The sequence below is a fragment of the Lissotriton helveticus genome, chromosome 2_1 (assembly GCF_964261635.1).
Source record: "Lissotriton helveticus chromosome 2_1, aLisHel1.1, whole genome shotgun sequence".
NCBI lineage: Eukaryota > Metazoa > Chordata > Amphibia > Caudata > Salamandridae > Lissotriton > Lissotriton helveticus.
The window spans coordinates 1,006,024,805-1,006,037,714 of NC_136059.1; the positions used below are offsets into that span (position 1 = coordinate 1,006,024,805).

The 12,910-nt window shown below is 41.8% G+C and overlaps 1 protein-coding gene across 1 annotated transcript in view; it reads left to right on the forward strand.

Annotated features, from left to right (window-relative positions):
- The window catches only part of LOC144818406 (annexin A1-like), a 212,207-nt gene that overhangs the window by 78,177 nt on the left and 121,120 nt on the right, over positions 1-12,910 (forward strand). The gene's annotated exons all lie outside the window — the stretch shown is intronic.

Consider the following 12,910-nt stretch of genomic DNA (forward strand, 5'->3'; position numbering starts at 1 on the left):
TAATTAAAATTAAACATACAATATATAATATATACTTAATTAATTATAATATATACATTATTTTTTAAATATTTAAAAATTATTAACAAATACTACAAATTAAAAATACATCAACACTCATAAAATAATAACATAAATAATAATAAATAATTATATTTAATAAATAACAACAATTAAATATACTTTCAATATTTTTAAAATTAATTAAATACAACATTATGTAACATCTTAAATACATAAATAAATATAAATAATATTGAATAGCATTAGGGTAAAAATTACTATTCAAACTCCAGAGGGTGCAACAGTAGGGAAAGCGTTGCATAGCGTAAGGGTAAAAATTACTATTCCAACTCCAGTGAGTGCAACAGTAGGGAAAGCGTTGGATCGTGGGTATGTAAAAATTACTATTCCCACTCCAATGAGTGCAACATTAGGGAAAGCGTTGGATAGCGTAAGAGTAAAAATTACTATTCCCACTCCAGAGAGTGCAACAGTAGGGAAAGCGTTGGATATAGGGTGGGTAAAAATTACTATTCCAACTCCAGCGAGTGGAACAGTAGGGAAAGCGTTGGATAGCGGGTATGTAAAAATGACTGTTCCCACTCCAATGAGTGCAACATTAGGGAAAGCGTTGGATAGCGTAAGAGTAAAAATTACTATTCCCACTCCAGAGAGTGCACCAGTAGGGAAAGCGTTGGATAGCGGGTGGGTAAAAATTACTATTCCCACTCCAGTGAGTGGAACAGTAGGGAAAGCGTATGGGTAAAAATTACTATTCCAACTATAAAGGGTGCAACAGTAAGAAAAGCGTTGGATAGCGTAAAAATAATAATTAATATTCCAACTCCAAAGGGTGCAACACTATGGAAAGCGTTGGATAGCGTAGGTTGGAAAATTACTATTCCAACTCCAGAGGGTGCAACAGTAGCGAAAACTTTGGATAGCGTTGGCGGAAAAATTACTATTCCCACTCCAGAGAGTGCAACAGTAGGGAAAGCGTTGGATAGCGTAGGGAGAAAAATTACTATTCCAACTACAAAGGGTGCAACAGTAGGGAAAGCGTTTAATAGCGTAGGATTTTATTTTAACATACTTATAAATATTGTTTTTATTTGAAATAATGTATAATTAATTTTTTTAATACATCAACATCTATAGTAAACAATTAATAATTAATAAAACCAATTACATTTGAATAATTAATTGGCAAAAAATTAACAACAAACACAAATAAGTAATAATTATTCAATATTACTCACCAAATAATAACTATACAAAATAAACTATTTATCATAAAAAATAATTTTTTTGTAAATTTAAATCACAAATAAAATTTAAGAAACAATATACTAAATATTGGAAAAAAATTAACAATTAATTAATGAATTTTTCTAGTTAATAAAAAAACTACACATTAAAAATATTAATTGCCAATTAAATAAATTAATTATGTTTTAAATACATTATTTTCTAATTAATAATTAATTAATACATTAATTATCCCTAACAAAAAATGTATACATAAATAAATATTTACAATTAAATTACTTCCCACCCAATACCCCTATAAACCCACAACACGCTCCGGTACTAAAACATAACATTTAATAAAAAATAACATTAATTACCAATTAAATAATTAATTTATCAATTAAATAATTAATTGCCAATTAATAAATATTTACAAAATATATTATACATAATAAAATGTAATTAATTACAATTAAATTACTTCCCACCCTATTCCCCTATAAACCCACAACCCGCTCTGGTACTAAAACATAACATTTAATAAAAATTAACATTAATTACCATTTAAATAATTAATTTATCAATTAAAATAATTAATTGCCAATTAATAAATATTTACAAAATATATTATGCATACAAAAATTTAATTAATTACAATTAAATTACTTCCCACCCTCTTCCCCTATAAACCCACAACCCGCTCTGGTACTAAAACATAACATTTAATAAAAATTAACATTAATTACCAATTAAATTATTAATTTATCAATTAAAATAATTAATTTCCAATTAATAATTAAATAAAAAATGAATTAATTACAATTAAATTACTTCCCACCCTATTCCCCTATAAACCCACAACCCGCTCCGGTACTAAAACATATAATTTACTTAAAAATAAATGTATTAATATATAAAAATAATACACATATAATATAATCAAATAAATAATACAAATATCGATATTAGTAACATCGAAATTAGTTACATCGATATATATGCTATCGATATTACTAACTTCGATATTACTTACATCGATATAAATGAATTCGATATTACTTACCTTAGGGTCGATATTCTGTCCTACGATATTCTTGACATTGATATTCTGTACCTTCGAAATTTTAAACACGATATTTTGGTAGGTCGAAATTTTCAACTCGATATTTTGACTGTGTACCTGAAGTAGCAACTGTGAGGAGGCGTTGACTCTATTAAATTGGGTCGCAAAAAATATTTTTTCTCATTCACAAAGATAAGTAAGGGTAATGCTGCCAGAAGATTGCACTACTGAATATCGACCCCAGAATATAACCATAAAAGGAATAGTGAGGACAGAATTTCGAGGGACAAAATATCAAGAGGTCAGTGAGTTTAGGGAAGTATAGATTTACTATTCCTAACTTCACACCAAAGTACCTTCAAGATATATGTACAGTGTAGGTACATATATGTGAAGTTAGGAATTACTTACATGTTGATATATATTTTGTTATATTTTGTCCTCGATATTGTGTTAAATTGATATTCTGGAGTTGCTGCTCAGGGTGCATACCCTACAGAAATATATATGATTAGTCGATATACGAACTCTACTGCAGACCTGTACCTCTATGCTCCAGTGACACATTGGCATACATTTCAGTGGTATACTGGTTCAACTTATCACTTGTTAGCATAAGGAATGATCTATGTAAATTAGGCAGTGGCCTTTTCTCCACTGTCCTGCTTTAACTGTTATAACATTGAAAGGGCATGTCCAAAGTAGAGAAAAAAAGCAGACCTTAATACCTGGTCTTGTTACTCTACCAAACGGCAACAATAGGCCTTCAAGTATGTTCCTTTTTAGCTCTCGCCTGAGCCAGCGCATACACTGCTCGGCGAGAATTTTTGTAAACGGGCTTTTAAAAGTCCTACCAAAAGCTGGCTGGCCTAGAGTGTGCGGTTACGCGCACATTGACGAGCAGAGGCGCCATATGGCTTTCCTCTCTCGTCATGGTGCGCGCACACCACTCGCCAGCCTACTTCACTTTTCCTATTGCGCGCACGCGCACGCACCACTCGCGTCTACTTTTTGCAGTCTACTTTCACTTTTCATATTGCATGTGCGCACCCCTCGGATCCACTTTTTGCATGCATTTCTTGTTTACCATTGAAAGCACTTACTCCTTCTAGCCATTAGCATCTTGTGTGTTAACATCCTTGCATAACAAGCTAATGTCCTGATTCTTGCATGCCAGCACCTTTTTTTTAAAAAAGAAAAAAGCTCAGTTCTGCACTCCCACTTCCTGTGCATGCTAACTGCTCTTCTTGCACTTCTCTGTCCGCTGCTTGCAAGTGTCTTCCTTATGTACCACCACCTCTCACTCTGAATGGCATCTTCTTCTGCTCGATATACTAAACTTCTATATTAGATTCTTGGTATTCGTTGCCATTGCATGCCAGCCTTTTTCTCCTCCTGTCTCCCTGCATGCCAGTTTCTGTCCGTCTACCCCCGCATTATGTGCAGATAGAATAGGCACCGAGGCGAGAATTATCAGGTCCGAGGAAATTGAGCCCAAGACCTGCTGAGGCGGGAATTGAACCCTTGTCCCGGGCTAGACCTCTGCATCAGGGTCTGCCGCTCTAACCATTGCGGTAGAGAGGTAGAGAGGTAGAGGTAACGAGGTAGAGAGAGAGGGGTAGAGGTAGAGAGAGAGAGGTAGAGGTAGAGAGAGAGAGGTAGAGGTAGAGAGGTAGAAAGGTAGAGGTAGAGAAGTAGAGGTAAAGAGGGAGGTAGAAAGGTAGAGGGAGAGGGAGAGAGGTAGACAGAGGTAGAGATGGAGAGAGGTAGAGAGAGAAAGGCATAGAGAGAGAGGCAGAGAGAGAGGTAGAGAGAGAGAGAGGTAGAGAGAGAGGTAAAGAGGTCGAGAGAGAGAGGTAGAGAGAGAGGTATAGAGAGAGGTAGAGAGGTAGAGAGAGATAGAGAGGTAGAAACAGGTGGAGAAGGAGAGAGGTAGAGAGAGAGAGAGAGAGAGGTAGAGAAAGAGAGGTTGAAAGGGCGAAAGGTAGAGAGAGAGAGGTAGAGAGGTAGACAGAGCAAGAGAGGTAGAGAGGTGGAGAGAGAGAGAGGGAGCTAGAGAGAGGTAGAGAGAGTTAGACAGAACATAAAGAATGACATTTGCAGTTCAGCACCCATTCAGGGGTTTGCTCCCATACTATGCCGCATTCTTACTGTGGATGCCAGTGGAAATAGTTTGGGTGCAGTGCACACGCAGAAGAAGGGTGGAGAAAGAGTATGTCATTGAGTTAGCATCAAGAAGCCTTACACCCACAGAAGAGGCGCATTCTGTGCGAGAAAGAGAGAGACTAGCTTGTGTGTGGGATACAGAGCTTTTTCAGGCACTTGGGTACTGAATTTGATGTACAATGGACCACAAAACAATAGTAAATTTGCTTACAACAGAAAGGTTTATGAAGGCGCCTGCAAGAATTGGCAGGATATCTATGCAGTTACAAGATTATAATTATCAAATATGTGCCGGGTCTACAGAACAAAGTTGTTGATTGTTTAGGCCATATGCCGTTACCCATTAGAGAACTGCCAAAAAGTGAGTGGGAGGATTGCTTTATAAAAGAAATGGGGTGAAGCATGTCTATCCTTCTGTATATCACCCAGCAGGGAAAGAGGAAGTGGAGCGAATTAATCGGGTAATGAAAGGCACCAGTCAAACAGCTTGTGAAAATAAGAAGGGATGGGAGATAGTGTTGAAGAAAATGTTGTGGACATACAGATGGACACCTTCGCTCTCTGGGTACAGTCCTTTTGTGCTGATGCAGAGTAGGGAGCTATTCACCAAAGAGAAGTGCTTAGGAGGAACCCCGTTAAAGCTGGAAAAGCTCATAAAAAGTTGCTGTTTCTGTGCTGTCCGGCCACAACGTAGAGTTGAGACTAAAGAAAGTTGTACACTTGGAAGCGCATGCATTTATTCCCCACATGTACATGGGATGGCAAGGAAAGGCCATCTAACTTATGGTGCCAAGAAGTCAGGAGTAACAGTAAAGGGAACTGAGCTGACAAACTAGATGTGGGGTCACCCTGGAACCCCCGGGTGTGCAAAGGGAGCTAGGGTAAATTGCCATAGCCTAAGACTGATCTTGAAATGAACTGTGTACTTCCTTCCTTCCTCTGCACGATCGGCTTTCCGCTCAACTAAGTTTCACTCTGATATCTTTATTAGTGTACAGTGTTGCAAAATATACATATCACATGCTAACCCAATCTGACAATATATTTTAAAAAATTATTTCCAGATACAAGCTAGGTAAACCATCTACGATACAGTCTTTCATAGGGCAAGACCTCAAAACAGATTGCAAATTGTACTGTATGAACTGATCCACCAAACCGTACTAATTTCAAATGCTTCTGAGCAGCTTTCCAGAATATAAATGTAATTATAAGCAAGAGAGAGTACTCAAGTTATACTTTAATAAAATAAGTGCCTTTCTCTCACTGAAAGAAAACTACTTCGGAAGAACAAAACTATGCCATACGGTCCCAAGCTTTCAATGGTACATATCTGCAAAAATAATGTATAGTCTGTAAATCTACCTACACGTGCTTGCGAATATTTAAAGTGCAACTTGAGGTGATAAATTAATTGAAAAGCACTCCACTCCGACTGTATTTACACCCACTTGCCATATACTGGTCAGTCAGCCAGCCATCCTTTAACCTGATCTTATATTTTCGCTAAACAATATTAAGCAGCAGGGAGCATGGGCAGTACCCACGATATTGGGCTCAACTCAGCAGACCCCGAGACATTTGGTGCAAGCTAGGCAGGAGCTTTTATTGGTTCATGTACCTACAGTTTTAAAAGAAAAGGTACAACAGGGAAAAGAAGTGCAGTTTCCACATAATGCGCACCAATGATCCAGTAACTTCACCTTAGCTTAAAGATCGGCAGGAGAAACGCCAGTTGGTCTAGCACAAATGGAAGTTGCCTGACCTGCTTCTTCACACACAGGCTGGCTGACACATAACAGTGATCTAATCATGGGTCCCACTCTGCAACTCTGGGCAATAGCGTGCTTAATCTCCACAACTGCCCCCACAACGCTAGGATGCCTGGCTTCACCTTGGGGCTGCCCAGGAGTGGGCACCCCACAGGGAAAAGCCAGGAAGGGTTCCACAGCGGTATTCGTACAAGCGCCGAGATACCCCAGCTGGGGTCGATTCGTGCGCTATACAAGTACATTACATTTACATTTACATTTACCTCTCTACCTCGTTACCGCTAACTCTCTACCTCGTTACCTCTAACTCTCCACCTCTACACCCCTCTCTACCCCTCTCTACCTCTCTACCTCTACACCTCTCTCTACCTCTCTTTACCTCTCTCTACCCCTCTCGACCCCTCTCTACCCCTCTCTACCTCTCTCTACCCCTCTCTACACCTCTCTACCAGTTGAATTCCGGGAAGCCCAAACCATCAGTATTTCAAATCTGAGTGTGAAACGTGGGTAGGATGAGCCGTGCAGCTCATAAAGGGAGGTTGACTTTACATAATTTGTATTTAATATAATTGGGAAGCAGGAGAACAGTCTCACAGTTGAGAGAGGGATTCACAAACACTGGCAACCGCTTTTGAATTGGCTTTAAAACCACCCAAAGATGGCTGCAGCATCTACGCGGAATGCAGTGAACTAAGTGGCAGCCAGAGCCTGATAGCACTGCTTGTCCTAAAAAAAAGAAAGAAAAACAAGCATTGGCATAGCCAATAGGTCTCCCCTTTGGGACCTTATAAGTGTTTAGTTATCCATTACATTATCGTTGGTGCAACAACATCAAGTGTTGCATGGCTAAACACTTATAAGGTCCCAAAGGCGAGACGTAGTGGCATAGCCAATAGGTCTCACCTTTTGGGCCTTATACGTATTTAGCCATGCAACAGTTGCATAACTAAATACTTATAAGGTCCCAAAAGCAAGACCTATTGGCTATGCCAATGCTTGTTTGATGATGTCTCCTAGGGTATTGTGGCATCGTTCACCGGATGCCCTTTAAAAATAGCGTTAGAATCTGCTGCTCCCATGAAATACACATATTTTCCTTTCCCAAAGCGCAAAGTTTGCTTACTTCAAAACAAACTCGCACTACCCTGGAAAGTTCCTGCCCAAAAGTCTTTTGCGGAAGGATTTTTCATGAATGTTACTGGTATAGTTGTCTCCTGTAATGATGATCTATCGTTGTGAACCTCTTTGTTTACACTTAATATGGGTGAAACTTGACGAAGTAGGTGTAGACAAAGTTTCCACTACCGTTAATTTAGACCACTCATAGTATGGACTTAGCAACACAAGTGTAGGTTAGCCAAGTTTCCCAAAATGGACAGGGGCTATGTTATCCCTTGCAAACTCGAGGGATATGAAACCATATCCAGCCACATCAGAGAGCCACAACAGTCTATAAACAGAAGTGCAAATGAAGTTGTTTGAGTTCAGAGGTGTAGCGGACAGCAGTCCTTACACCCCTTGTGGCCAGAAACAACATGGATCACCCTAAGCTAAAGGATATCCTAGAAGATTGCAAGTGAGTGGTGCTAGCACTTCTTAGACCAGTCAGAGCCTTCTACTCAAGGTAACAAGCACACATTAGTGGAAAAGTGTGGCTCAATGGTTAGAGCGGCAGACCCTGATGCAGCGGTCTGGCCCGGGACCAGGGTTCAATTCCTGCCTTGGCTTGTCTTGGCGGATCTGGAGCTCATAATTCCTCGGACCTGATTTCTCGCCTCGGTGCCTACTCTAAGAATGGGTTCCACGCTGCAACTCAGGGCAAGAGCTTGCTTAGTCTCCACAACGGCCCCCTACAGCCCTAGGGATGCCTGGTTGCACCCTGGGGATGCCCAGGAGTGGACATTTCACGGGGAAAAACCAGGAAGGGTTCCCTAGTGGTATGAGTACAGCGCCAGGACACTCAGGAGTATCAGTGCGCTTTACAAGAACGGCTACATCTACATTTACATTTACATTACCATACTGCTTGACTCCTCAAAATCCTCTTTCATCCTTCTACATCTTATTTGTAGTCCTTGATTTACCAGAGTATACTAGCTATCAGTGCTTGCATTCTCATTACCCAGACTCCCTTTGCTTACACCACAAAGATCCAGCTTCAGTCACCTGTGAAGCCCCACGTCTGACCTTTTACCAGGTAGCTGGTAAATGGAGGCTCACTATGCTACGTCATCATGGCTGAATTCAGCACTTCGGTTACTTCTGCTTTAACACGCCTACCATGAGCCAGTCTCTCCCTAATGTGCACTCAGTGCACATTTAATTAATTGGCAGTGTGACGGGGTGCCCCACGTTATCATTGTAGGGCCAGTGCTGAAGGAGCCAGTGCACACTGGTTTCAAGGCAGCGTCTATTTTGGGTTGATTTAGAGTTTGGTGGACAGAGTACTCTATTGCAAATATACCAAACTCCCAGTCTGCCCACCTCACTTAGATATATGCTGATCGCACCTTTTCTGTCAGAAGGGTCCCCGTTGGCTTTTTTGACTGATGGATTAGGGGCCTTAGGAGTAAAGTCAGCACACCACCTGCTCAATTTATTATTTTTTTCAAGCATATTTTATTGCATTTTGACAATCATAAACAAGACATAATCGAAGATAATATTGCCATGCATTGTGGTATAAGCCAGCAGAAGTGGCAACAGTCAACCATATACAGGAATAAGTATAAGTGGTGCGTAACTTGTGATAAGCAGTGTAGATGATATAACAATCACATGTATATGCATAACAAAAAGATTGAAAAAGAGAAAAATACACTTTTCCACTACCCACCCCCAACGTAAACTGCCATCCAGAGTCCACGCCCCAAGAGAATCAGTACATAATGGGTGAGATCTCTGTGAGTTCATAAGTACATATAAGGGTTACCATACAGCCTGTATAATTAGATGTAGGAAATGACAAGATACAGGGATATCAAAGTATCATCTCCGTTGTGCAGGCAAGGTTCAGACAACTTCCTCCTCCTGTTGTTACAGTAGATCATCCCAAACTATTGCTATTGGCTGCTTGCGTACCCACTGTATTCTTCCCTAAGCAGCGCGTAACTTTCCACTGTGCCCCAGCGCTAAACCTCCTCTCGCCAGTCCCCAACAAGGGGCGCTGTACGAGATTTCCAACGCATGTAATCTAACATTTAGCCAAAAGAAGTGCCAAATCCATAACATGAGCCACAGTCTTAAAAGTTTTGAGCCTAGGGTGTAGGCCTAAAAGGCAATGTCCATCATTGCTACAGTGTGTAGTCCTTGTGAGCGATTCCCTAGTCTCCCTCCAATAGGATGATGAAACCACCTGCTTTATTTAAAGCCGACTGTATGATGTTTTTTTCAGTCTGTCACCACCAGTAAAAACCTATTAGTGAGAGACAGAAAAAAGCCTTCATGACCCCGACACCCTGGTAGCCACTCCCAGGGCGTGGGGGGCCTTAGTTTTTTTTTTTATAATCCCCAACTTTGGGAGTTTGTTTCTGAAAAACAAAAAAGTTAGAAGTTTGAGAAATGGCCGTCAAAACTGACTTCAGCCATCCACCAAACTTTTTTTTCCCTGGAAGGGAACAACCATGACAGTGTTCCTTGCAAGTACAGCAATGACGGCTGGGATAGCTGTCATCTCTAAATTTGACCTACAGAGTATCTATAGGATGGCAAACTTAATGTCCTCTGCCATCCCAAGGATGCTATTCTCTCCATCAAACACAACATCTGGCCCATAGGTTTACCTCTGGAATAGATGTGCTATGACACGATATACATTTTAAGTAAGATCCGACAGTCACTGGTCTATATATATATATATATATTAACCACAAATGCCCTTGAGCTTTTCAGGACACACTCGTGTTCAGCCTGCCATCCGGCCTCACTGGATTATCTCCCCGATGATTCACAGGTGTATTATGATACCTGCCTGACGCGTTTCGAGGCCAGTTGCCTCTTAATCATAGGCGGCTCGGTGTGTGATATCAGAGGCTTCATTTTATTGGATATTTACACGCATGCCTTCCATTGGTTGAAGGTTCACATTGTTGTTTTGTTGCATGCTGGGAAACGTATTTTCTCAAAGTCTCTGGGTCACATTCTTGTTTTGAGCGATTATTTCATTCCTGAGTGGAAACCCGTGTCCCATGGAGAGTTCATTAAATCCGGCTTCACACGCTGAGTAGAACGGCAAAGTTCCGATCCACAGCCTCTCCAGTCCATTACCCGTTCACGGTGACTGGAGATGGTGCATCCTGACGCGGTAAGGACCCCGCGCTGCATAAATTAACCACAAATGCCCTTGAGCTTTTCAGGACACACTCGTGTTCAGCCTGCCATCCGGCCTCACTGGATTATCTCCCCGATGATTCACAGGTGTATTATGATACCTGCCTGACGCGTTTCGAGGCCAGTTGCCTCTTAATCATAGGCGGCTCGGTGTGTGATATCAGAGGCTTCATTTTATTGGATATTTACACGCATGCCTTCCATTGGTTGAAGGTTCTCATTGTTGTTTTGTTGCATGCTGGGAAACGTATTTTCTCAAAGTCTCTGGGTCACATTCTTGTTTCGAGCGATTATTTCATTCCTGAGTGGAAACCCGTGTCCCATGGAGAGTTCATTAAATTCGGCTTCACACGCTGAGTAGAACGGCAAAGTTCCGATCCACAGCCTCTCCAGTCCATTACCCGTTCACGGTGACTGGAGATGGTGCATCCTGACGCGGTAAGGACCCCGCGCTGCATAAATTAACCACAAATGCCCTTCAGCTTTTCAGGACACACTCGTGTTCAGCCTGCCATCCGGCCTCACTGGATTATCTCCCCGATGATTCACAGGTGTATTATGATACCTGCCTGACGCGTTTCGAGGCCAGTTGCCTCTTAATCATAGGCGGCTCGGTGTGTGATATCAGAGGCTTCATTTTATTGGATATTTACACGCATGCCTTCCATTGGTTGAAGGTTCACATTGTTGTTTTGTTGCATGCTGGGAAACGTATTTTCTCAAAGTCTCTGGGTCACATTCTTGTTTCGAGCGATTATTTCATTCCTGAGTGGAAACCCGTGTCCCATGGAGAGTTCATTAAATCCGGCTTCACACGCTGAGTAGAACGGCAAAGTTCCGATCCACAGCCTCTCCAGTCCATTACCCGTTCACGGTGACTGGAGATGGTGCATCCTGACGCGGTAAGGACCCCGCGCTGCATAAATTAACCACAAATGCCCTTGAGCTTTTCAGGACACACTCGTGTTCAGCCTGCCATCCGGCCTCACTGGATTATCTCCCCGATGATTCACAGGTGTATTATGATACCTGCCTGACGCGTTTCGAGGCCAGTTGCCTCTTAATCATAGGCGGCTCGGTGTGTGATATCAGAGGCTTCATTTTATTGGATATTTACACGCATGCCTTCCATTGGTTGAAGGTTCACATTGTTGTTTTGTTGCATGCTGGGAAACGTATTTTCTCAAAGTCTCTGGGTCACATTCTTGTTTCGAGCGATTATTTCATTCCTGAGTGGAAACCCGTGTCCCATGGAGAGTTCATTAAATCCGGCTTCACACGCTGAGTAGAACGGCAAAGTTCCGATCCACAGCCTCTCCAGTCCATTACCCGTTCACGGTGACTGGAGATGGTGCATCCTGACGCGGTAAGGACCCCGCGCTGCATAAATTAACCACAAATGCCCTTGAGCTTTTCAGGACACACTCGTGTTCAGCCTGCCATCCGGCCTCACTGGATTATCTCCCCGATGATTCACAGGTGTATTATGATACCTGCCTGACGCGTTTCGAGGCCAGTTGCCTCTTAATCATAGGCGGCTCGGTGTGTGATATCTGAGGCTTCATTTTATTGGATATTTACACGCATGCCTTCCATTGGTTGAAGGTTCACATTGTTGTTTTGTTGCATGCTGGGAAATGTATTTTCTCAAAGTCTCTGGGTCACATTCTTGTTTCGAGCGATTATTTCATTCCTGAGTGGAAACCCGTGTCCCATGGAGAGTTCATTAAATCCGGCTTCACACGCTGAGTAGAACGGCAAATCTGGGGGATTGACGAAAATAAAAATGTGCCAGAAACAGAAGTAATGCTGAATCCAAGTGTCATTCAATTGATGCAAGCCCATGAGGAAGGGGTGTTCCACAACCCCGAAACGCGTCGGGCATCATTAATTTTTGAAAGGAGGCGGGAAGGTATGCCAACTTGCAGCCCGGAGGGGAGAGAACTGTCGAGTGTCTTCCAGAATGCTTGGGGCAATTTGTGGATGATTAACTTGCACGGCGGCCCGGCCGTGTGGAAAGGCACGATTGTGCGCTGGTAAAAAATGCTTCACCGGGTAGCACAAGGCTCGAAGTTCTAACAAATAGAACACTTGGAGCACAGGACTCGTTATTGATAAGCATACCCGACCGCACCTAAGCCTACTCAAGGCATTTAAAGGATTGCCCCAAAAATGTACAATTGAAGACTCGACCTTACTGAAAGGTTAAAACAAAGCCACGGCATTACGGACTACGAATCCCAGATGACGCCAGTGTAACTCTAACAGGCAAAACACGCCCACTGGGGGATTGACGAAAATAAAAACGTGCCAGAAACAGACGTAA